Genomic DNA, 22,795 nt, shown 5'->3' on the forward strand with positions numbered 1-22,795 from the left:
CTAAAAAATTATAAACAGGGAAATGAACTACAATGAAAGTATAAAGAGGGTAGATTCACTCTCAAAATATGAGATTATGCAACCAAAAAAGAAAAATAATATGTAAAGATATTTAACAGAAAAATCTGGAGTGGTCTTTTGGAAAGGTTTCGCCTAATGTAGCGTAAATGCTGCAGAGTTTCCACCGTTCAATTATCTGCAGAAAATCTGTTACATTCCCAATACAAGCAAAGTAGATGAAATTTCAGCAAATCCCATCCACATGCTGGGGAAAGCATCTACAATGAAATTCGCACATAACTTGACATGCAGTATAACATGGCTATTTATGTTGTCGATTTTTAACTCAGATTTCACATTGTGCATTGTAAGTGTGAATTTGCTGCATATTTGGAACATTTCCACACTAAAATCCACAGTAAAAAAGGGAATTTAGATGCTGTGGATTTTGACCATATATATTGTGATTTGTGAATCCACTATTTGTGGCCATGCCAAAAGTTCTCGTCATTTCAGGAATGAACTTCTGGTTCTATAATGTTACAAATGTGGTATGTACTGTAGCTCTAGTGTTCTCTTTTTAAAACATGTATGGTGTTACCTATCACTCCCTATTGTAAAGCATTTTTTATTATTGTACTTCCATATATTTATTTTCCATATCAAGCAATGCCAAGTAGAATAAGCCATTTTCTCATGGATGCTGCATTCCATGGTTGATTTAAAGGAACCAAAATTGTGTTAGTATTTGCTAGCCAAGAAGAGCTCAGTGATCCCACTTCTCCAAACTCAATTCAAATTCCTGGTATTGGTATGTTTTGTGCCGCTTACTCTTCTTCATTGTAATCACCAGCAGGCAATGAGAAACAGAACCATGGCCATAATTACTGTGCCAGGTTTCCAAATTATTATTTTTTATGCAGAGAGAGTACTTTTACATTTGCAGCATTTTATAAAGGAAGAGGAGATTGAGACAGTTATTTAAACTTCAAAAGTAACCTTTTGAAGTAGTGCAAAATACTTATGCCCTTCGGACAAATGTTGAGAATTAGCAGAAATTGTTTTTCAGGAAGTGGATTTTGAGAAACAGGCAAAAATAACAGCAGATAGATTATGCAAAGAGGTGTCCCCCAGGAAAATAGAACCATCCCACTAGCGCCACCTTCTGGAAGTGGCTCCCTATGAGTCAAAGTCAAATTTTTTAAACAGGACTTGGAACATGCCAAAGGGAAATAGCCAAGCCAAATATCCATCTGTAGACAGCTGTTTCAAGTTGCCCTACATCAGTATGGAGTAGGATTCTGGATGGTTTAGTGTGATGCCTTGAACACAGCTTAGGAAGGGTGCTGGCTCTAGAAGATTAAAAGAGACAAAATACACCAAAGTCATTATAGAAGGGACGATATTGAAAGCAAGAAAAAAAAAAAACTAAGGCAATTTTTGGGAAAAAAAGATAAAGGTACAAAAGGGATAGAAGGGAAAAACAAAAATAAATAGTTGGATTATTAATTATTATTAGATATAATAGTAACTATGGGCAAGTAAGAAATGATCCCTTCCTGAAGAATGAAAAAAGATAACAATCCTTGGTTGATTTTTAAAAAGTCTGAAGCTTTAAAAGAAATTATAGCTCCATCTTAGACCCCATGCACACAACTGTTTCATTTTTTTTGGTCGGCAAATCACAGATCTACAAAATACAGATGTTGTTTATGTGCGGACCCATTGACTTCACTGGGTCCGTGGTCTGCTTTTTGCGAAACAGACATATGTATGGATGAGGAAAGCACATTGATTATCTGTGTTCTTTCCACATCCATATGTCGGTTCCACAAAACAATAGAACATATCCTATATTTATCCGCAAAATGCGAACCATGGGGTCCATGGGAATCATTAATGTCAATGCGCCCGAAACAGTACAGCTGCAACATGGATAGTATGCATAATTTGCTGATCCACAATTTTTGTGCATGTGGCCTTACTCTAAATTAAGATTTGAAAAAATAATAAGAACACAAACATGGGGGAGACGTTACGGGTCTATAGGTGTGTGCACGCTAGGTGTGAATGCTGTAAAAACATTGCACATTAAGGAGTACGGAAGGGGCAAGCATTAGCAAGGGAGAAGTTCTGCATAAAACAACTTAATTGTAGAAGATAATATGCGATATACATATTGGATTGTCCGTGTGGCCTTTAATATGTAGGAAGGACCACATAGGCATTAGGGAAAAGGGTTAATAATCATAGGTATAATATTAAAAATGGCTATGTAAATCATAATGTGCCATCAGAGTGATCTGGAATTAATAAAAATCACCCTATTGGAACAAATAGGTGCATCTCTTTCTAGATTTAAGTTACTTTGTAAGAGGGAGATACACTGGATTTTGCCAATTTATTAATGGGGTTATGGAGGATAGGTTATCAATATCTGAATGGCAGGCTCCAACACCCAGCACCCAACAGTCCGATAAGACGGCGTTCCATGTGAGCGCTTCTTCCTCTTCATTACACTACGCATTGCCTCCCTTTCAGCAGGCATAGTATAATTACAAGCCTTCAAGTGAATAGAGTGAGTACCTGTAATTACACCTATCCTGATGATCAATTTAAAACCCCTGCATAACCCTTTAAATGAGACAATAGAGGCGGTATTGGAATAGGATTGTGTTTATTCTAAATAAGGTTATATTAATATATGATGATATAATATCATATCTAATCAGTAATTGCTGGAAACTTTTCGAAAGGAACACAACCATTATTCTGCATAAATGTCACCTCATCTTTAGTGGTGTTAAACAGTTTAAGCTACAGTACATGGTGGCAATTTAACGTTAACTGTGTTGTACATGAAAAAAGTCATAGATACCAATGCAGCTATTGCAACTAGACTGGACTTTTTTGAAATTAAAAATTTTCAGTACAAAATGTCTCTGTACAATTTGTGCTAACTAAAAAAAAAAGAGACCAATGGGCTGGATAAGTGATGATCTAATATTTCATCATTTTCTATATGTAGACCAACCTTGACTGTACTCAGAAAAAATAAACTAATTTTGCTTCAATGAACTCTCCCTTATTTACAGTATACTAGGGAACATCTGTCATATCCCAGTGCGAGTTTATGGCACTCAAGTTAAATTTAGAAAACTGGATTAAATTAAAGATTTAGCCATGGTTGCATCATTGTTTTATTAGTTTTATAGTATATTGTAATAATAATAATAATAATTCAAACCTGCTTTAAAAAATGTACTACTGCATTGGGTACCTAGAGCCATATATTGCAATCGGAAGCACTGGAAATTCTACATTCACTTATATGCCCATCTTAGTTCAAGGTACTATAAGTATGGCAAGAAGAAATATGTTTGTTCTTTTTAAATGTTGAAGCTATTTATTGCCCATGGCAAACTTCTCTCTACAGAAAAGGTAATCCATCCATTGGAAGTACAAGTGTACTGAAAGTACTAGTTTATTCTATAATTGGCTGAATTTGGCTGAACATTTACCACTTTGTACAATGTACAAATGATTCCATGGGCAATAGATGATCTGCATTGTGTCAATCAAAATCTTATGTCTGTGGACTGCTATATAGTGTCTAGGGATGTATATATGCTTACCTATAGCTTTACTTTCTTGCCAATTGTGGCCAACAGCAGTATAATAGAGATGTCATTAAAGAGGACCTGTCACCACTAGGGATGAGCGAACCCGAACTGAATTTTGGGGTGTCCGTGACACGGACCCGAACCCGAACATTTTCATAAAAGTCTGTGTTCGGGTTCGGTGTTCGGCGCTTTATTGGCGCTTTTTGAAAGGCTGCAAAGCAGCCAATCAACAAGCGTCATACTACTTGCCCCAAGAGGCCATCAAAGCCTTGCCTACTATTGGCATGGCTGTGATTGGCCAGTGCAGCATGTGACCCAGCCTCTATATAAGCTTGGGTCACATTGCGCTGCACGTCACTCTGCTGATTGAAGCATAGGGAGAGGTTGCAGCTGCGACGTTAGGGCGAGATTAGGCAGTGATTAACTCCTCCAAAAGACTTCATTCTGTGATCGATCTGCAGCTGTGGATAATTGAAGTGCTAATATTGACTTGCTCACTTTTTTGAGGCTGCCCAGAGCGTTTTTAGATCACTTTTTTTCTGGGGTGATCGGCGGCCATTTTGTGACTTGTGGTGCGCCAGCACAAGCTATCACCAAGTGTATTTAACCATCAATAGTGTGGTTATTTTGTGCTATATCCGACATCAGCTGCAGGCTGAGCCTATGTCACCGAAGTGCATTTAACCATCAACAGTCTGGTTATTTTTTGGCCATATACTACATCTGGTGCAGGCTGAGCCTGTGTCACCCAAGTACATTTAACCATCAACAGTGTGGTTATTTTTTGGCCATATACTACATCAGGGGCAAGTTGAGCCTGTCACCCAGCGCCTAAAAAATAGACCTGATATTTCTATTCAACCAAATCTGTACTGTTTTAGCTGGTCAAGTTATTTGTAGTGACCGTAAAAGCACACTTTTTGTTCTGGGTTGAAAAACTATTCCCAAATTTGCCATTCTCAAAATAACTAGTTTCTGGTATATGAGGCCTACTTGAAATCTATCCCAAAAAGGATATCTTACATTGAAGGTACTGATAGTGTCATTCAGAAAAACCTAAGACACACGCTACCGTGCAGATAGAAGTCTGATTCTGAGATTAAACCTTAACCTGTCACACAGTGCAAAAAAAAACAGGTCTCACATTTCTATTCAAGCAAATCTGTACTGTTTTAGCTGGTCAAGTTATTTGTAGTGACCGTAAAAGCACTTTTTTTTTTCTGGGTTGAAAAACTATTCCCAAATTTGCCATTCTCAAAATAACTAGTTTCTGGTATTTGAGGCCTACTTGAAATCTATCCCAAAAAGGATATCTTACATTGAAGGTACTGATAGTGTCATTCAGAAAAACCTAAGACACACGCTACCGTGCAGATAGAAGTCTGATTCTGAGATTAAACCTTAACCTGTCACACAGTGCAAAAAAAAACAGGTCTCACATTTCTATTCAAGCAAATCTGTACTGTTTTAGCTGGTCAAGTTATTTGTAGTGACCGTAAAAGCACTTTTTTTTTTCTGGGTTGAAAAACTATTCCCAAATTTGCCATTCTCAAAATAACTAGTTTCTGGTATTTGAGGCCTACTTGAAATCTATCCCAAAAAGGATATCTTACATTGAAGGTACTGATAGTGTCATTCAGAAAAACCTAAGACACACGCTACCGTGCAGATAGAAGTCTGATTCTGTGATTAAACCTTAACCTGTCACACAGTGCAAAAAAAAAACAGGTCTCACATTTCTATTCAAGCAAATCTGTACTGTTTTAGCTGGTCAAGTTATTTGTAGCGACCGTAAAAGCACATTTTTTTTTCTGGGTTGAAAAACTATTCCCAAATTTGCCATTCTCAAAATAACTAGTTTCTGGTATTTGAGGCCTACTTGAAATCTATCCCAAAAAGGATATCTTACATTGAAGGTACTGATAGTGTCATTCAGAAAAACCTAAGACACACGCTACCGTGCAGATAGAAGTCTGATTATGAGATTAAACCTTAACCTGTCACACAGTGCAAAAAAAAACAGGTCTCAAATTTCTATTCAAGCAAATCTGTACTGTTTTAGCTGGTCAAGTTATTTGTAGCGACCGTAAAAGCCCTTTTTTTTTTCTGGGTTGAAAAACTATTCCCAAATTTGCCATTCTCAAAATAACTAGTTTCTGGTATTTGAGGCCTACTTGAAATCTATCCCAAAAAGGATATCTTACATTGAAGGTACTGATAGTGTCATTCAGAAAAACCTAAGACACACGCTACCGTGCAGATAGAAGTCTGATTCTGAGATTAAATCTTAACCTGTCACACAGTGCAAAAAAAAAACAGGTCTCACATTTCTATTCAAGCAAATCTGTACTGTTTTAGCTGGTCAAGTTATTTGTAGTGACCGTAAAAGCACATTTTTTTTTCTGGGTTGAAAAACTATTCCCAAATTTGCCATTCTCAAAATAACTAGTTTCTGGTATTTGAGGCCTACTTGAAATCTATCCCAAAAAGATATCTTACATTGAAGGTACTGATAGTGTCATTCAGAAAAACCTAAGACACACGCTACCGTGCAGATAGAAGTCTGATTCTGAGAATAAACCTTAACCTGTCACACAGTGCAAAAAAAAACAGGTCTCACATTTCTATTCAAGCAAATCTGTACTGTTTTAGCTGGTCAAGTTATTTGTAGTGACCGTAAAAGCACATTTTTTTTTCTAGGTTGAAAAACTATTCCCAAATTTGCCATTCTCAAAATAACTAGTTTCTGGTATTTGAGGCCTACTTGAAATCTATCCCAAAAAGGATATCTTACATTGAAGGTACTGATAGTGTCATTCAGAAAAACCTAAGACACACGCTACCGTGCAGATAGAAGTCTGATTCTGAGATTAAACCTTAACCTGTCACACAGTGCAAAAAAAAAACAGGTCTCACATTTCTATTCAAGCAAATCTGTACTGTTTTAGCTGGTCAAGTTATTTGTAGCGACCGTAAAAGCCCTTTTTTTTTTCTGGGTTGAAAAACTATTCCCAAATTTGCCATTCTCAAAATAACTAGTTTCTGGTATTTGAGGCCTACTTGAAATCTATCCCAAAAAGGATATCTTACATTGAAGGTACTGATAGTGTCATTCAGAAAAACCTAAGACACACGCTACCGTGCAGCTAGAAGTCTGATTCTGAGATTAAACCTTAACCTGTCACACAGTGCAAAAAAAAACAGGTCTCACATTTCTATTCAAGCAAATCTGTACTGTTTTAGCTGGTCAAGTTATTTGTAGTGACCGTAAAAGCACATTTTTTTTTCTGGGTTGAAAAACTATTCCCAAATTTGCCATTCTCAAAATAACTAGTTTCTGGTATTTGAGGCCTACTTGAAATCTATCCCAAAAAGGATATCTTACATTGAAGGTACTGATAGTGTCATTCAGATAAACCTAAGACACACGCTACCGTGCAGATAGAAGTCTGATTCTGTGATTAAACCTATACCTGTCACACAGCGCAAAAAAAAACAGGCCTCACATTTCTATTCAACCAAATCTGTACTGTTTTAGCTGGTCAAGTTATTTGTAGTGACCGTAAAAGCACACTTTTTGTTCTGGGTTGAAAAACTATTCCCAAATTTGCCATTCTCAAAATTGTGGTGAACGGGAACAATGAGGAAAACATCTAATAAGGGACGCGGACGTGGACATGGTCGTGGTGGTGTTAGTGGACCCTCTGGTGCTGGGAGAGGACGTGGCCGTTCTGCCACAGCCACACGTCCTAGTGTACCAACTACCTCAGGTCCCAGTAGCCGCCAGAATTTACAGGGATATTTGGTGGGGCCCAATGCCGTTCTAAGGATGGTAAGGCCTGAGCAGGTACAGGCATTAGTCAATTGGGTGGCCGACAGTGCATCCAGCACGTTCACATTATCTCCCACCCAGTCTTCTGCAGAAAGCGCACAGATGGCGCATGAAAACCAAGCCCATCAGTCTGTCACATCACCCCCATGCATATCAGGGAAACTGTCTGAGCCTCAAGTTATGCAGCAGTCTCTTATGCTGTTTGAAGACTCTGCTGCCAGGGTTTCCCAAGGGCATCCACCTAGCCCTTCCCCAGGGGTGGAAGAGATAGAATGCACTAACGCACAACCACTTATGTTTCCTGATGATGAGGACATGGGAATACCACCTCAGCACGTCACTGATGATGACGAAACACAGGTGCCAACTGCTGCGTCTTTCTGCAGTGTGCAGACTGAACAGGAGGTCAGGGATCAAGACTGGGTGGAAGACGATGCAGGGGACGATGAGGTCCTAGACCCCACATGGAATGAAGGTCGTGCCACTGACTTTCAGAGTTCGGAGGAACAGGCAGTGGTGAGACCGGGCCAACAGCGTAGCAAAAGAGGGAGCAGTGGGCAAAATCAGAACACCCGCCGCCAAGAGACTCCGCCTGCTACTGACCGCCGCCATCTGGGACCGAGCACCCCAAAGGCAGCTTCAAGGAGTTCCCTGGCATGGCACTTCTTCAAACAATGTGCTGACGACAAGACCCGAGTGGTTTGCACGCTGTGCCATCAGAGCCTGAAGCGAGGCATTAACGTTCTGAACCTTAGCACAACCTGCATGACCAGGCACCTGCATGCAAAGCATGAACTGCAGTGGAGTAAACACCTTAAAAACAAGGAAGTCACTCAGGCTCCCCCTGCTGCCTCTTCTGCTGCTGCCGCCTCGGCCTCTTCTGCTGCTGCCGCCGCCTCGGCCTCTTCCTCTGCCTCTGGAGGAACATTGGCACCTGCCGCCCAGCAAACATGGGATGTACCACCAACACCGCCACCTGCGTCACCAAGCATCTCAACCATGTCACACGGCAGCTTTCAGCTCTCCATCTCACAAACATTTGAGAGAAAGTGTAAATTCCCACCTAGCCACCCTCGATCCCTGGCCCTGAATGCCAGCATTTCTAAACTACTGGCCTATGAAATGCTGTCATTTAGGCTGGTGGACACACACAGCTTCAAACAGCTCATGTCACTTGCTGTCCCACTGTATGTTGTTCCCAGCCGCCACTACTTCTATAAGAGAGCCGTGCCTTCCCTGCACAAACAAGTGTCCGATAAAATCAAGTGTGCACTGCGCAACGCCATCTGTGGCAAGGTCCACCTAACCACAGATACGTGGACCAGTAAACACAGCCAGGGACGCTATATCTCCCTAACTGCACACTGGGTAAATGTAGTGGCGGCTGGGCCCCAGGCGGAGAGCTGTTTGGCGCACGTCCTTCCGCCGCCAAGGATCGCAGGGCAACATTCTTTGCCTCCTGTCTCCTCCTCCTCCTACTCAGCTTCCTCCTCCTCTTCTTCCACCTGCTCATCCAGTCAGCCACACACCTTCACCACCAACTTCAGCACAGCATGGGGTAAACGTCAGCAGGCCATTCTGAAACTCATATGTTTGGGGGACAGGCCCCACACCGCACAGGAGTTGTGGCGGGGTATAGAACAACAGACCGACGAGTGGTTGCTGCCGGTGAGCCTCAAGCCCGGCCTGGTGGTGTGCGATAATGGGCGAAATCTCGTTGCAGCTCTGGGACTAGCCGGTTTGACGCACATCCCTTGCCTGGCGCATGTGCTGAATTTGGTGGTGCAGAAGTTCATTCGCAACTACCCCGACATGTCAGAGCTGCTGCATAAAGTGCGGGCCGTCTGTTTGCGTTTCCGGCGTTCACACCCTGCCGCTGCTCGCCTGTCTGCGCTACAGCATAACTTCGGCCTTCCCGCTCACCGCCTCATATGCGACGTACCCACCAGGTGGAACTCCACCTTGCATATGCTGGACAGACTGTGCGAGCAGCAGCAGGCCATAGTGGAGTTTCAGCTGCAGCACGCACGGGTCAGTCGCACTGCGGATCAGACACACTTCACCACCAATGACTGGGCCTCCATGCGAGACCTGTGTGCCCTGTTGCGCTGTTTCGAGTACTCCACCAACATGGCCAGTGGCGATGACGCCATTATCAGCGTTACAATACCACTTCTATGTCTCCTTGAGAAAACACTTAGGGCGATGATGGAAGAGGAGGTGGCCCAGGAGGAAGAGGAGGAAGAGGGGTCATTTTTAGCACTTTCAGGCCAGTCTCTTCGAAGTGACTCAGAGGGAGTTTTTTTGCAACACCAGAGGCCAGGTACAAATGTGGCCAGACAGGGCCCACTACTGGAGGACGAGGAGGACGAGGATGAGGAGGAGGTGGAGGAGGATGAGGATGAAGCATGTTCACAGCGGGTTGGCACCCAAAGCAGCTCGGGCCCATCACTGGTGCATGGCTGGGGGGAAACACAGGACGATGACGATACGCCTCCCACAGAGGACAGCTTGTCCTTACCTCTGGGCAGCCTGGCACACATGAGCGACTACATGCTGCAGTGCCTGCGCAACGACAGCAGAGTTGCCCACATTTTAACGTGTGCGGACTACTGGGTTGCCACCCTGCTGGATCCCCGGTACAAAGACAATGTGCCCACCTTACTTCCTACACTGGAGCGTGATAGGAAAATGCGCGAGTACAAGCGCACGTTGGTAGACGCGCTACTGAGAGCATTCCCAAATGTCACAGGGGAACCAGTGGAAGCCCAAGGCGAAGGCAGAGGAGGAGCAAGAGGTCGCCAACGCAGCTGTGTCACGGCCAGCTCCTCTGAGGGCAGGGTTAGCATGGCAGAGATGTGGAAAAGTTTTGTCAACACGCCACAGCTAACTGCACCACCACCTGATACGGAACGTGTTAGCAGGAGGCAACATTTCACTAACATGGTGGAACAGTACCTGTGCACACCCCTCCACGTACTGACTGATGGTTCGGCCCCATTCAACTTCTGGGTCTCCAAATTGTCCACGTGGCCAGAGCTAGCCTTTTATGCCTTTGAGGTGCTGGCCTGCCCGGCGGCCAGCGTTTTGTCTGAACGTGTATTCAGCACGGCAGGGGGCGTCATTACAGACAAACGCAGCCGCCTGTCTACAGCCAATGTGGACAAGCTGACGTTCATAAAAATGAACCAGGCATGGATCCCACAGGACCTGTCCATCCCTTGTGCAGATTAGATATTAACTACCTCCCCTTAACAATATATTATTCTACTCCAGGGCACTTCCTCATTCAATACTATTTTTAATTTCATTTTACCATTATATTGCGGGGCAACCCAAAGTTGAATGAACCTCTCCTCTGTCTGGGTGCCGGGGCCTAAATGTGTGACAGTGGCCTGTTCCAGTGGTGGGTGACGTGATGCCTGATTCTCTGCTATGACATGAAGACTTATTCTGTGCTGACATGAAGCCAGATTCTCTGTTACGCGACCTCTCTCCTCTGCCTGGGTGCCTGGGCCTAAATATGTGACAGTGGCCTGTTCCAGTGGTGGGTGACGTGAAGCCTGATTCTCTGCTATGACATGAAGACTGATTCTGCGCTGACATAAGGCCAGATTCTCTGTTACGGGACCTCTCTCCTCTGTCTGGGTGCCTGGGCCTAAATGTGTGACAGTGGCCTGTTCCAGTGGTGGGTGACGTGATGCCTGATTCTCTGCTATGACATGAAGACAGATTCTGTGCTGACATAAGGCCAGATTCTCTGTTACAGGACCTCTCTCCTCTGTCTGGGTGCCTGGGCATAAATGTGTGAGACAGTGGCCTGTTCCAGTGGTGGGTGACGTGAAGACTGATAATCTGCTATGACATGAAGACTGATTCTGCGCTGACATAAGGCCAGATTCTCTGTTACGGGACCGCTCTCCTCTGCCTGGGTGCCTGGGCCTAAATGTGTGACAGTGGCCTGTTCCAGTGGTGGGTGACGTGAAGCCTGATTCTCTGCTATGACATGAAGACTGATTCTGCGCTGACATAAGGCCAGATTCTCTGTTACAGGACCTCTCTCCTCTGTCTGGGTGCCGGGGCCTAAATGTGTGACAGTGGCCTGTTCCAGTGGTGGGTGACGTGAAGCCTGATTCTCTGCTATGACATGAAGACAGATTCTGCGCTGACATAAGGCCAGATTCTCTGTTACGGGACCGCTCTCCTCTGTCTGGGTGCCGGGGCCTAAATGTGTGACAGTGGCCTGTTCCAGTGGTGGGTGACGTGAAGCCTGATTCTCTGCTATGACATGAAGACTGATTCTGTGCTGACATGAAGCCAGATTCTTTGCTATGGCATGAAGCGACTGATTCTCTGCTGACGTGAAGCCAGATTCTTTGCTATGGGACCTCTGTCCAATTGATATTGGGTCATTTTTATTTTTTTAATTTTTATTTTAATTCATTTCCCTATCCACATTTGTTTGCAGGGTATTTACCTACATGTTGCTGCCTTTTGCAGCCCTCTAGCTCTTTCCTGGGCTGTTTTACAGCCTTTTTAGTGCCCAAAAGTTCGGGTCCTTATTGACTTCAATGGGGTTCGGGTTCGGGACGAAGTTCGGTTCGGGTTCGGATCCCGAACCCGAACATTTCCGTGAAGTTCGGCCGAACTTCTCGAACCCGAACATCCAGGTGTTCGCTCAACTCTAGTCACCACTCCTGACATGTCTGTTTTAATTTCTACCCTCATTCCCCATATAATACCAGTTCAGGCAGTGTCAGACTTGGGCCCTTCTGAGAAAAGTATTCTCAGGGCCTCTCCCCTATATATCATCAATAAAATCTAATAGGTTTGAATAAAAAAAACAGACCCTAGTGGAAAGTGATTATTACTAAAGGCAGCTCCAAACTGGATTTTCCTCCTGGACCTTTGAGGCCCACTATGGCTTCAGAACCTGGGCCCACTGGAGCATTCTCTGGTACTCTGGTGTGCCAGTCTGAGCCTGAGTTCTGGAGCATTTTTCTTATGTTTCTATTTTGCGCCACTTCTTCATAATTCCTACTAGTAGGGTAGGAATGAATAGCCAGGAGTTTGCAGTAAAGGTTCAGATGAGTGTTACCAGTTGGGAGGGGGGGGGCAGGGAGTGTCACTACACAGTGTGATACAGGCAGTGCTCATTGGACAGAGTCAAACTGCGCAGAGACACACCCCCAACTGGCAACACCCAGCTGTATTTTTACTGCAGACTGTTACTAAAACAGACATGTCAGGAAAGGTGACAGGGTCCTAAATCTCTCAGCCTCTAAACATAAGATAACTCTGCTCATCTGACCTAGTCTATACACCAAAGCCAGTGTGAAGACTAAACTATATTTTGAGATGTTTTATGGTGGGGAGAATACCTTCAAGGAGAATAAATATCTATATTTCCTATAAATATATTTTGATAAAAAATACTGTATCTGTGCCCATCCACCATAGCAAGGTGAACTACTCAATTTAATACATATCGCTATGTTGTATGAACATTTAAATTCAAGGAGAGCAGAACCCACATATATATTGTGTCTCCTTCAATTGTTACCTCTCTGGGCCAGCAGGCCACGACTTATTACCTTGCTCAATGCCTGCTGTGATGGATGGGTACGATATTTTTATCAAAATATATTTGCTAATCACCCCACGCTTATATGTATAGAAAATATGACAGTTTATATATAGACCACATACTTTACGTTTATAGTGTGTTCATATATTCTTTCCTTTTTAAATATGGCCACATGCACCTACATATTTACTTTATCGTGCAGGATGTACGGATTACTTTCGCTTCTGTTGTTTGTTTTTGCAGTATATACTTGCAGTATACTCCATGTGGCTTGCTCTATTATTGACCCATCCTTCTCAGTGGTGGTTTTTACTTAGTGTGATGTATAGCTGAGTGTGCTCTCCCTGCTCATTACAGGTCTCTTGGCATAGACCAAGGCAACGCATAATTACCTGCTGGCCCAGAGAGGTAACAATTGTAATGGACACAGTATATATGTTGCTTCTTGGATTTACATGCCCATACGGCATAGAAATAGGTATTACATAGAGTAGTTTACCATCTAGACTGAGGTCACCTTGCTGTGCTGGATGGGTAAATGTTATTGAATAAGATATTTTAAAACTGAATGTTAAAGCATACTGTTGCCCCTCTACCGAAAAAAAAAATGTTTATGAAGTTTAGGAAAACTGATTTGCAATGAATACAAATTTCCTCATGCTATATGGTAACGAATGAGGTTTTCCAAAAATGGTGGCTGCACGTGTTACAGAAGACAAGCCCGAGAATGCAAGATCACTCATAATGCCATGCAGCCAGCTAATCCGCAGATAGCCATCTCTTGTGATATCACAGCCCTATAAAGCCTTCATCCTGAGTGGTCTCTGTCATTGTCCTGTGAGCTGAGCATAGGGAAAGATGTGGCAAGCGCTCATGCCCTAGGGACAAGGTTGCTGAAAACAGTTAATAGAAGAATATTGGAGAGGGAGAGTGTAGGGAGAGTGCAGGGAGATTGTAGGGAGAATGCAGGGAGATTTATACTGCATCAGTTTTATTTATTTATTTCTATATTTACTTAGTCCTACATGTAATGTAAATAAAATTCAATACCAACAAGATAGAAACCATTATTATTCTCATGCCAGAATAATAAAGGGGGGCCCAGTAGTGTTGGTCGAGCACCAAAGTGCTCAGGTGCTCGAGTAGAACACCTCAGGATGCTCGGGTGCTCTACCGAGCATCAGAGCACAATGGAAGTCAATGGGAGAGCCCGAGCATTAAACCAGGCACCCCCTGCTCTGAAGAGGGGAGGATGTCTGGTTCATATGAAAAGGTCAGAAATTGATCGAAACATCACTGAAATGGTTCGGGAACAGCATGGGGAGGATGTCTGGATGCATCTTGGACTTCTGGGAACGATGTTGTCTGAGTAGTACTCCACTTTTACAGACTGACAATAATACGCACCAAACCGAAGATAAAATCGATTTTAGAGGAAAAATTGTTAGGAAACATTCTTTCCTGTATATTTACTTGTATATAAAGTGCAAGTGCTGCCAAAAATTACAAGGAAGACGCACTTCGATACAACCTGTATATCATATAAAGGAGGGCCTCATTCACATTATGGTACAATTTTTCAGGTAGTGGAACTCCTATACTCATAAAGCCTATGCACTAAGGGAAAGGGCTGCAAAAAATTACAAGGAACCAGCGCTACAATACACCCTTTATTACACATAAGGAGGGCATCATACACACCCTTGAAAAATTATGATTGATGGCCTGCTGGTGACCCTCAAAACATTAGGAGCAAGGGCCTGCTGGTGACCCTCTAAAACATTAGTGGCGAGGGCCTGCTGCTGATCTGACCATCTAAAACATTAGGGGTGAGGGTCTGCTGCTGAGCTGACCATCTAAAACATTTTGTGGGCGAGGGCCTGCTGCCGAGCTGACCATCTAAAATATTTTGTGGGCGAGGGCCTGCTGCTAAGCTGACCATCTAAAAATGTAGGGGTGAGGTTCTGCTGCTGAGCTGACCCTCTAAAACAGGGGTGCACAACCTGCGGCCCGGGGGCCACATGCGGCCCTCAATACCATTCTATGCGGCCCCCAGCCATCTGGTAGCAGACATGTATGTCTATATCTTGTGGCTGCTCACATTAATCTTTTATGTATTGTCCCATTAGATGGGAGTACTAGAAGTGTAACTAGACATTTAGAATATATACTGTATATTCAATATGCCATAAATATAGTATTTCACTTGGTAATACCCCTTTAAAGATTATTTTTGGCCCTTAGAATTGTTTCAGTTTGACAATGTGGCCCCCAACCAGAAAAGGTTGTGCACCCCTGCTCTAAAACATTATGGTTGAGGGCCTGCTGGTGACCCTCAAAAACATTATGGCTGAGGGCCTGCTGGTGACCCTCAAAACATTAGGAGCAAGGGCCTGCTGGTGACCCTCTAAAACATTAGTGGCGAGGGCCTGCTGCTGATCTGACCATCTAAAACATTAGGGGTGAGGGTCTGCTGCTGAGCTGACCATCTAAAACATTTTGTGGGCGAGGGCCTGCTGCCGAGCTGACCATCTAAAATATTTTGTGGGCGAGGGCCTGCTGCTAAGCTGACCATCTAAAAATGTAGGGGTGAGGTTCTGCTGCTGAGCTGACCCTCTAAAACAGGGGTGCACAACCTGCGGCCCGGGGGCCACATGCGGCCCTCAATACCATTCTATGCGGCCCCCAGCCATCTGGTAGCAGACATGTATGTCTATATCTTGTGGCTGCTCACATTAATCTTTTATGTATTGTCCCATTAGATGGGAGTACTAGAAGTGTAACTAGACATTTAGAATATATACTGTATATTCAATATGCCATAAATATAGTATTTCACTTGGTAATACCCCTTTAAAGATTATTTTTGGCCCTTAGAATTGTTTCAGTTTGACAATGTGGCCCCCAACCAGAAAAGGTTGTGCACCCCTGCTCTAAAACATTATGGTTGAGGGCCTGCTGGTGACCCTCAAAAACATTATGGCTGAGGGCCTGCTGGTGACCCTCTAAAACATTAAGAACAAGGGCCTACTGGTGACCCTCTAAAACATTAGGAGCAAAGTCCTGCTGGTGACCCTCTAAAACATTAGTAGCGAGGGCCTGCTGCTGATCTGACCCTCTAAAACATCAGGGGTGAGGATCTGCTGCCGAGCTGACCATATAAAAAAATTTTGTGGGCGAGGACCTGTTGCCGAGCTGACCATCTAAATAAATTTGGGGGCGAGGGCCTGCTGCCGAGCTGACAATCTAAAATATTTTGTGGGCGAGGGCCTGCTGCTAAGCTGACCATCTAAAAATGTAGGGGTGAGGGTCTGCTGCTGAGCTGACCCTCTAAAACATTATGGTTGAGGGCCTGCTGGTGACCCTCAAAAACATTATGGCTGAGGGCCTGTTGGTGACCCTCAAAAACATTATGGGTGAGGGCCTGCTGGTGACCCTCAAAAACATTAAGAACAAGGGCCTACTGGTGACCCTCTAAAACATTAGGAGCAAAGGCCTGCTGATCTGACCTCTAAAACATCAGGGGTGAGGATCTGCTGCTGAGCTGACCATATAAAACATTAGGGGCGAGTGCCTGCTGCCAAGCTGACCATCTAAAAAAATTTGTGGGTGAGGCCCTGCTGCTGAGCTGATTATCTAAAAAGTTTTGTGGGCTAGAGCCTGCTGCTGAGCTGACCATCTAAAACATTATGGGCGAGGGCCTGCTGCCGAGCTGACCATCTAAAAAATTTGGTTGGCGAGGGCCTGCTGCCGAGCTGACCATCTGAAAAGTTTTGTGGGCGAGGGCCTGCTGCCAAGCTGACCATCTAAAAAAAATTGTGGGTGAGGGCCTACTGCCGAGCTGACCATCTAAAAAAAAACTTGTGGGCGAGGGCCTGCTGCTAAGCTGACCATCTAAAAAATGTTGTGGGCGAGGACCTGCTGCCGAGCTGACCATCTAAAAATGTAGGGAAGAGGGTCTGCTGCTGAGATGACCCTCTAAAACATTATGGTTGAGGGCCTGCTGGTGACCCTCAAAAACATTATGGTTGACGGCCTGCTGGTGACCCTCAAAAACATTATGGGTGAGGGCCTGCTGGTGACCCTCTAAAACATTAAGAACAAGGGTCTACTGGTGACCCTCTAAAACTATATGGGCGAGGGCCTGCTGGTGACTCTCAAAAACATTATGGGCGAGAACCTGCTTATGACCATCAAAAACATTATGGGCGAGGGCCTACTGCTGAGCTGACCCTCTAAAATATTAGGAGTGAGGGCAGCCTAATAAGCATGTTGATATGATGGAGGAGGAAGAGGAGGAGGATGAGAACAGGGAGATTGAACCATATACACTTTTTAGTGGTGGAAGGAGTGCATGGGAATACAGTTTATTCAATACACCATAAAAGCCACATTTAGAGTGCCTTTATGTTCAGCCACTTTCCTCTGGTGGAGAAGAGAAGTCAGGGGCAATCCAGGCCTTGTTCATTTTTATAAGTCAACCGGTCAGCATTTTCAGTTGACAGGCGGATGCGCTTATCAGTTACTATTCCCCACGCTCTGACAAAACGCTGGCGGCGGGGCAGGCCAGCACCTCCAAGGTATAGATCGCTAGTTCGTGCCACGTGTCCAGCTTGGACACCCAATAGTTGTAAGGCACACAGGGATCACTGAGGACGCTGACACGGTCTGCTACATACTTCTTCAACATCCAAAATTTTCCCTCCTTGTGACACTAGGCCGCACATCAGGTTGAGGGTGCTGGCAGGGTGTCATAAAACTGTCCCTGGCCTTGGAGAGTGTTGCCCTGCCTCTGTTGGAACTGCTGTGTGTTCCCCTCATCTCCCCTCCTTGGTTGGCCAAGGAAATACGTACTCTGCAGCCAGGGTTATCAGCTGGAAATTTTTGGAGCAGTTTTTCCACAAGGACCTTCTGTTATTGCACCATTTTGCTCGTCCTCTCCACATAGGAATGAGAGATGAGAAGTTCTCTTTGTAGCGGGGGTCGAGAAGGGTGAACAACCAGTAATCGGTGTTGGCCAAAATGCGTACAATTCGAGGGTCTAACATAAAGTCAGCCTAACATAAAGTCAGCCATGTGTGCCAGAGTCCCAACAGACAAGACTTCGCTGTCGTCATCAGGAGGATGACTCTCAATCTCCTCATCCTCTTCCTCCTCTTCTATCCATCCACGCTAAACAGATGGAATAAAACTTCCATGGGTACCACACTCTATAGCGGAGGCAACCGAGGATGGTCTGGCTATCACCCTGTGTACTTTCTTCCCCCATTTCCACCTCTTCCACATGCAACGCATCCGCCTTAACTGTGAGTAGTGAGCGTTTGAGTAGACACAGAAGTGGGATAGTTACGCTGATAATAGCGTTATCGCCACTCACCATCTGCGTTGATTCCTCAAAGTTGCTTAAAACCAAACAAAGCCTGGCCAGCATGTGGAACGTCGAGTTCCAGCGCGTGCTCACGTCGCACGCAATCGTTGAACTTGCAATTGTAAGCGCTGCTGCATCGTTGCCAGACCGCTGGAAGCTGTTGATGACTTGCGTAAATGGGCACACACATGGCGCACCTTCACCAGTAGGTCAGGCAAATTGGGGTAGGTTTTGAGAAACCGCTGAACTACTACATTGAACACGTGGGCTAGGCATGGTATGTGTGTGAGCTTGCCGAGCTCCAAAGCTGCCACCAAGTTACGGCCATTATCAGACACAACCATGCCTGGTTGTAGGTTGAGTGGCGATAGCCACAGCTTAGTCTGGTCCCTTATCCCCTGCCACAGCTCTGCGGCGGTGTGCTGTTTGTCACCTAAGCAGATCAGTTTAAGCACGGCCTGTTGCCGCTTCCCCACTGCAGTGCTACACTGCTTCCAGCTACTGACTGATGGCTGACTGGTGCTGCAAGATGATAATTCAGAGGTGGAAGTGGAGGAGGAGGCAGAGGAGGAGAAGGGGGGTTGCAGCCACTAACGTAGGTGGCGGCAGAATCCCTGATGGAAGTAGGGCCCGCAATACTTGGCTTGGTTAGCACCTGTGCCAACCAAGAGTACGACTTGCTCCCGGCCTCCACAACGTTCACCCAGTGTGCCGTCAGGGAAATGTAGCGTTCCTGACCAAAAGCACTTGTCCATGTGTCAGTCATTAAGTGGACCTTCCCAATAACTGCGCTGGTAAGGGCACGGGTGATGTTACTGCACACCGTGAAAAATATTGGCGGCTGGGGACAGAGTACCGTGGGACAGCAGCCGCCATCAGGCTGCGGAAAGCCTAAATGGCAACATTTCCAGGGCCTGCAATTTGGCAAGGTGCGCATTTAGTGCTATGGTCTGTGGGTGGGTGGCTGGGTATTTGGGCTTTCATTCAAAGGCCTGGGGTATAGACATCTGTATGCTGCACTGGGACACAGAAGTGGATGTGCTAGCTGATGGTGCTTGCGAAGGTTCAGGTGCATGGCGGGAGGCATCTAAGCCTGCGTCTTGGACAGGGGATTGGCCAGCACATAACACAGGGGAAGAGGAGGCAGTGGTGTGACCCTCAGACACTGGTTGTGGACCCAGGTGTTTGGCCCACCTTTTAGGGTGCTTTAATGCCATGTGGCGGATCATACTGGTGGTGGTGAGGTTGCTAGTGTTCACGCCTCTGCTCATTTTTGTACGGCACAGGTTGCAAATGTCAATTCTTTTATCGTCTGCACTTTCCTCAAAAAAGCACCAGACTGTGGAACACCTACCCCTTGGCAAGGGAGATTGCCACAAGGGGGTACTCCGGGGAACAATTGGGGGCCTGTTTGTAGTGGCCTGCCTTTTCCCTTTTGTCACCCTACTGCCTCTTCCAGCCTATTGCGGTGCTGCGGATCCCTCCCCCTCTGTACTGCTGTCCTCGCTTGGCTTGCCACCTTCCCAGGTTGGGTCAGTGACTTCATCGTCCAGCACCTCCTCTTCCACTTCCTCACTCTGGTCATCCTCCTGACTTGTTGACCTAACAGCAACCTCAGTTATTGACAACTGTGTCTCATCCTCATCATGAACCTCTTGAGACACTAATTGCAGTTGACTTATTGGCAACTGTGTCTCATCATCATCATCCACCTCATGAAACACTAATTGCCATTCCCCACCATCATCTTCTTCTGACTGTGGATGCTCCAGAGTTTTGGAATCAGGGCACAGGATCTCCTCATGTCCCTCTTCAAGCAGGCTTGGCGAGAGGCCCAAATTAAGGAATGGCGATGAAAACAGCTCCTCGGAATATCCGAGTGTGAAATCACTTGCTTGCCAAGACTCTCTATGGTGGGTGGAAGGCGTATCAGTGTGAGGATTCTGTTGACCAAACTCTTGGCTACTGAAACTGGACATTGTGGAAGACAGGGTGGTGCTTAACCGACTGGAAGCATTATCTGCTGCAATCCAACCGACCACCTGGTCGCACTGGTCTGACTTCGAGAGTGGTGTCCTACGCCGCCCTGCTAACTGGGACATGAAGCTAGGTATTGTGGATAAGTGTGTTTCTTGTGCTCTGGCAGCAGGAACAGTTTCACCACGCCCAGGGTCACGGCATCTGCATGCGCCTTCAGCAGCACGGCCACTTCCCCGTCCCTTACTGCTCGCCTTGCGCAAATTAAATGGTATATGCACTAACCTAAAGAATTATTAGGAACACCTGTTCTATTTCTCATTAATGAAATTATCTAGTCAACCAATCACATGGCAGTTGCTTCAATGCATTTAGGTGGGTGGTCCTGGTCAAGACAATCTCCTGAACTCCAAACTGAATGTCAGAATGGGAAAGAAAGGTGATTTAAGCAATTTTGAGCATGGCATGGTTGTTGGTGCCAGACGGGCTGGTCTGAGTATTTCACAATCTGCTCAGTTACTGGGATTTTCACGCACAACCATTTCTAGGGTTTACAAAGAATGGTGTGAAAAGGGAAAAACATCCAGTATGCGGCAGTCCTGTGGGCAAAAATGCCTTGTGGATGCTAGAGGTCAGAGGAGAATGGGCCGACTGATTGAAGCTGATAGAAGAGCAACGTTGACTGAAATAACCACTCGTTACAACCGAGGTATGCAGCAAAGCATTTGTGAAGCCACAACATGCACAACCTTGATGCGGATGGGCTACAACAGCAGAAGACCCCACCGGGTACCACTCATCTCCACTACAAATAGGAAAAAGAGGCTACAATTTGCACGAGCTCACCAAAATTGGACTGTTGAAGACTGGAAAAATGTTGCCTGGTCTGATGAGTCTCGATTTCTGTTGAGACATTCAAATGGTAGAGTCCGAATTTGGCGTAAACAGAATGAGAACATGTATCCATCCTCTGATGGCTACTTCCAGCAGGATAATGCACCATGTCACAAAGCTCGAATCATTTCAAATTGGTTTCTTGAACATGACAATGAGTTCACTGTACTAAAATGGCCCCCACAGTCACCAGATCTCAACCCAATAGAGCATCTTTGGGATGTGGTGGAACGGGAGCTTCGTGCCCTGGATGTGCATCCCTCAAATCTCCATCAACTGCAAGATGCTATCCTATCAATATGGGCCAACATTTCTAAAGAATGCTATCAGCACCTTGTTGAATCAATGCCACGTAGAATTAAGGCAGTTCTGAAGGCAAAAGGGGGTCCAACACCGTATTAGTATGGTGTTCCTAATAATTCTTTAGGTGAGTGTATGCTTGCAAGTAGAGATGGCCTTACGGTTCGCCGGCGGTCGTTTCGCGGCAAACTTTGCTCTTTCGTGATTCGCCAAACATGTAAACATATGGCGATGTCCGCCGGCACCATATTCTTTTGCATTGTGCCGAACTTTGACCCATGACACATCCATCAGGTGGGACAGGAGAGCTAATTTAGACATTTCAGCACATGGACACACCCCCTGCCCTATAAATAAACCTGATCTGGCTGCCAGTTTACATTCAGTATTTTGCCAGTGTAGGGAGAGGTTGCTGTGTGGAGCAGGGACAGACTAATAGGGAAACCAAACGATAGCTAATAGGTCCACAAAAGTCCTTTCAACGACTGGTATAGGTATGCTATCGATAGGTGTGTCATACTGAGGGGTGAAGATAAAAGAAAGACAGGAGGCAGCGCCTCATGTGTGGTGTTGTATAGTAAATTAATAAAAGATATATAGGAACTCTTACCAGAAAATGTTGTGAGAAGTCACAACACCATTTGAAATTTGTGCCGATTTTCCCGATCAGCGTGCGGGGTGCCTGCGCTGCTGCCTAGGTTCCAGCCCGTGCTATGAGAGCATTCGTCGGGGAGAGTTATCGATGCTGAAGAAGAAAGAAACTGAACCTTTTGGATGGCGCTGTCAGCAGGAGTCGGATACAGGTAGGTATTGATAACACAATACTTTTTATTTTCAGTCTACGCCTTCATCAGGACAATATGCAACATACTGAGGCGTGTGATATACTTATAATATACTTTCAAACATAGAAAGTATATTATAGTGCATTTGTATTGTGCAGCAGTTGTGTGTGGTTCTGCTGCGATACTGCAGCTATACAGAGGGACAAACGCTATTGGAATAACTAATTGCAACTGGTGTGATATACCAGTTGCCCACAAAAAAAAACTGATTGAGGCAGGGGTGTGATATAGCTATAATATACTTTCTATATAGTGCATTTGTATTGGGCAGCAGTTGTGTGCGGTTCTGCTGAGATACCTCAACTATACAGAGGGACAAACACTATTGTAACAACTAATTGCAACTGGTGTGTTATACCAGTTGCCCCC

The 22,795-nt window shown here is 45.0% G+C and overlaps 1 protein-coding gene across 1 annotated transcript in view; it reads right to left on the bottom strand.

The window, feature by feature from the left end:
• Positions 1-1,040: 1,040 nt before the first annotated feature.
• The window catches only part of AGTR1 (angiotensin II receptor type 1), a 262,557-nt gene continuing 240,802 nt past the window's right edge, over positions 1,041-22,795 (bottom strand). The window contains exon 5 of the transcript XR_005778221.1: positions 1,041-1,352. The gene's annotated coding sequence lies outside the window, so the exon portion shown is untranslated. The remainder of the gene's footprint in view (positions 1,353-22,795) is intronic.

This window comes from Bufo bufo, chromosome 4 (assembly GCF_905171765.1).
Source record: "Bufo bufo chromosome 4, aBufBuf1.1, whole genome shotgun sequence".
In the NCBI taxonomy this organism is placed as follows: domain Eukaryota; kingdom Metazoa; phylum Chordata; class Amphibia; order Anura; family Bufonidae; genus Bufo; species Bufo bufo.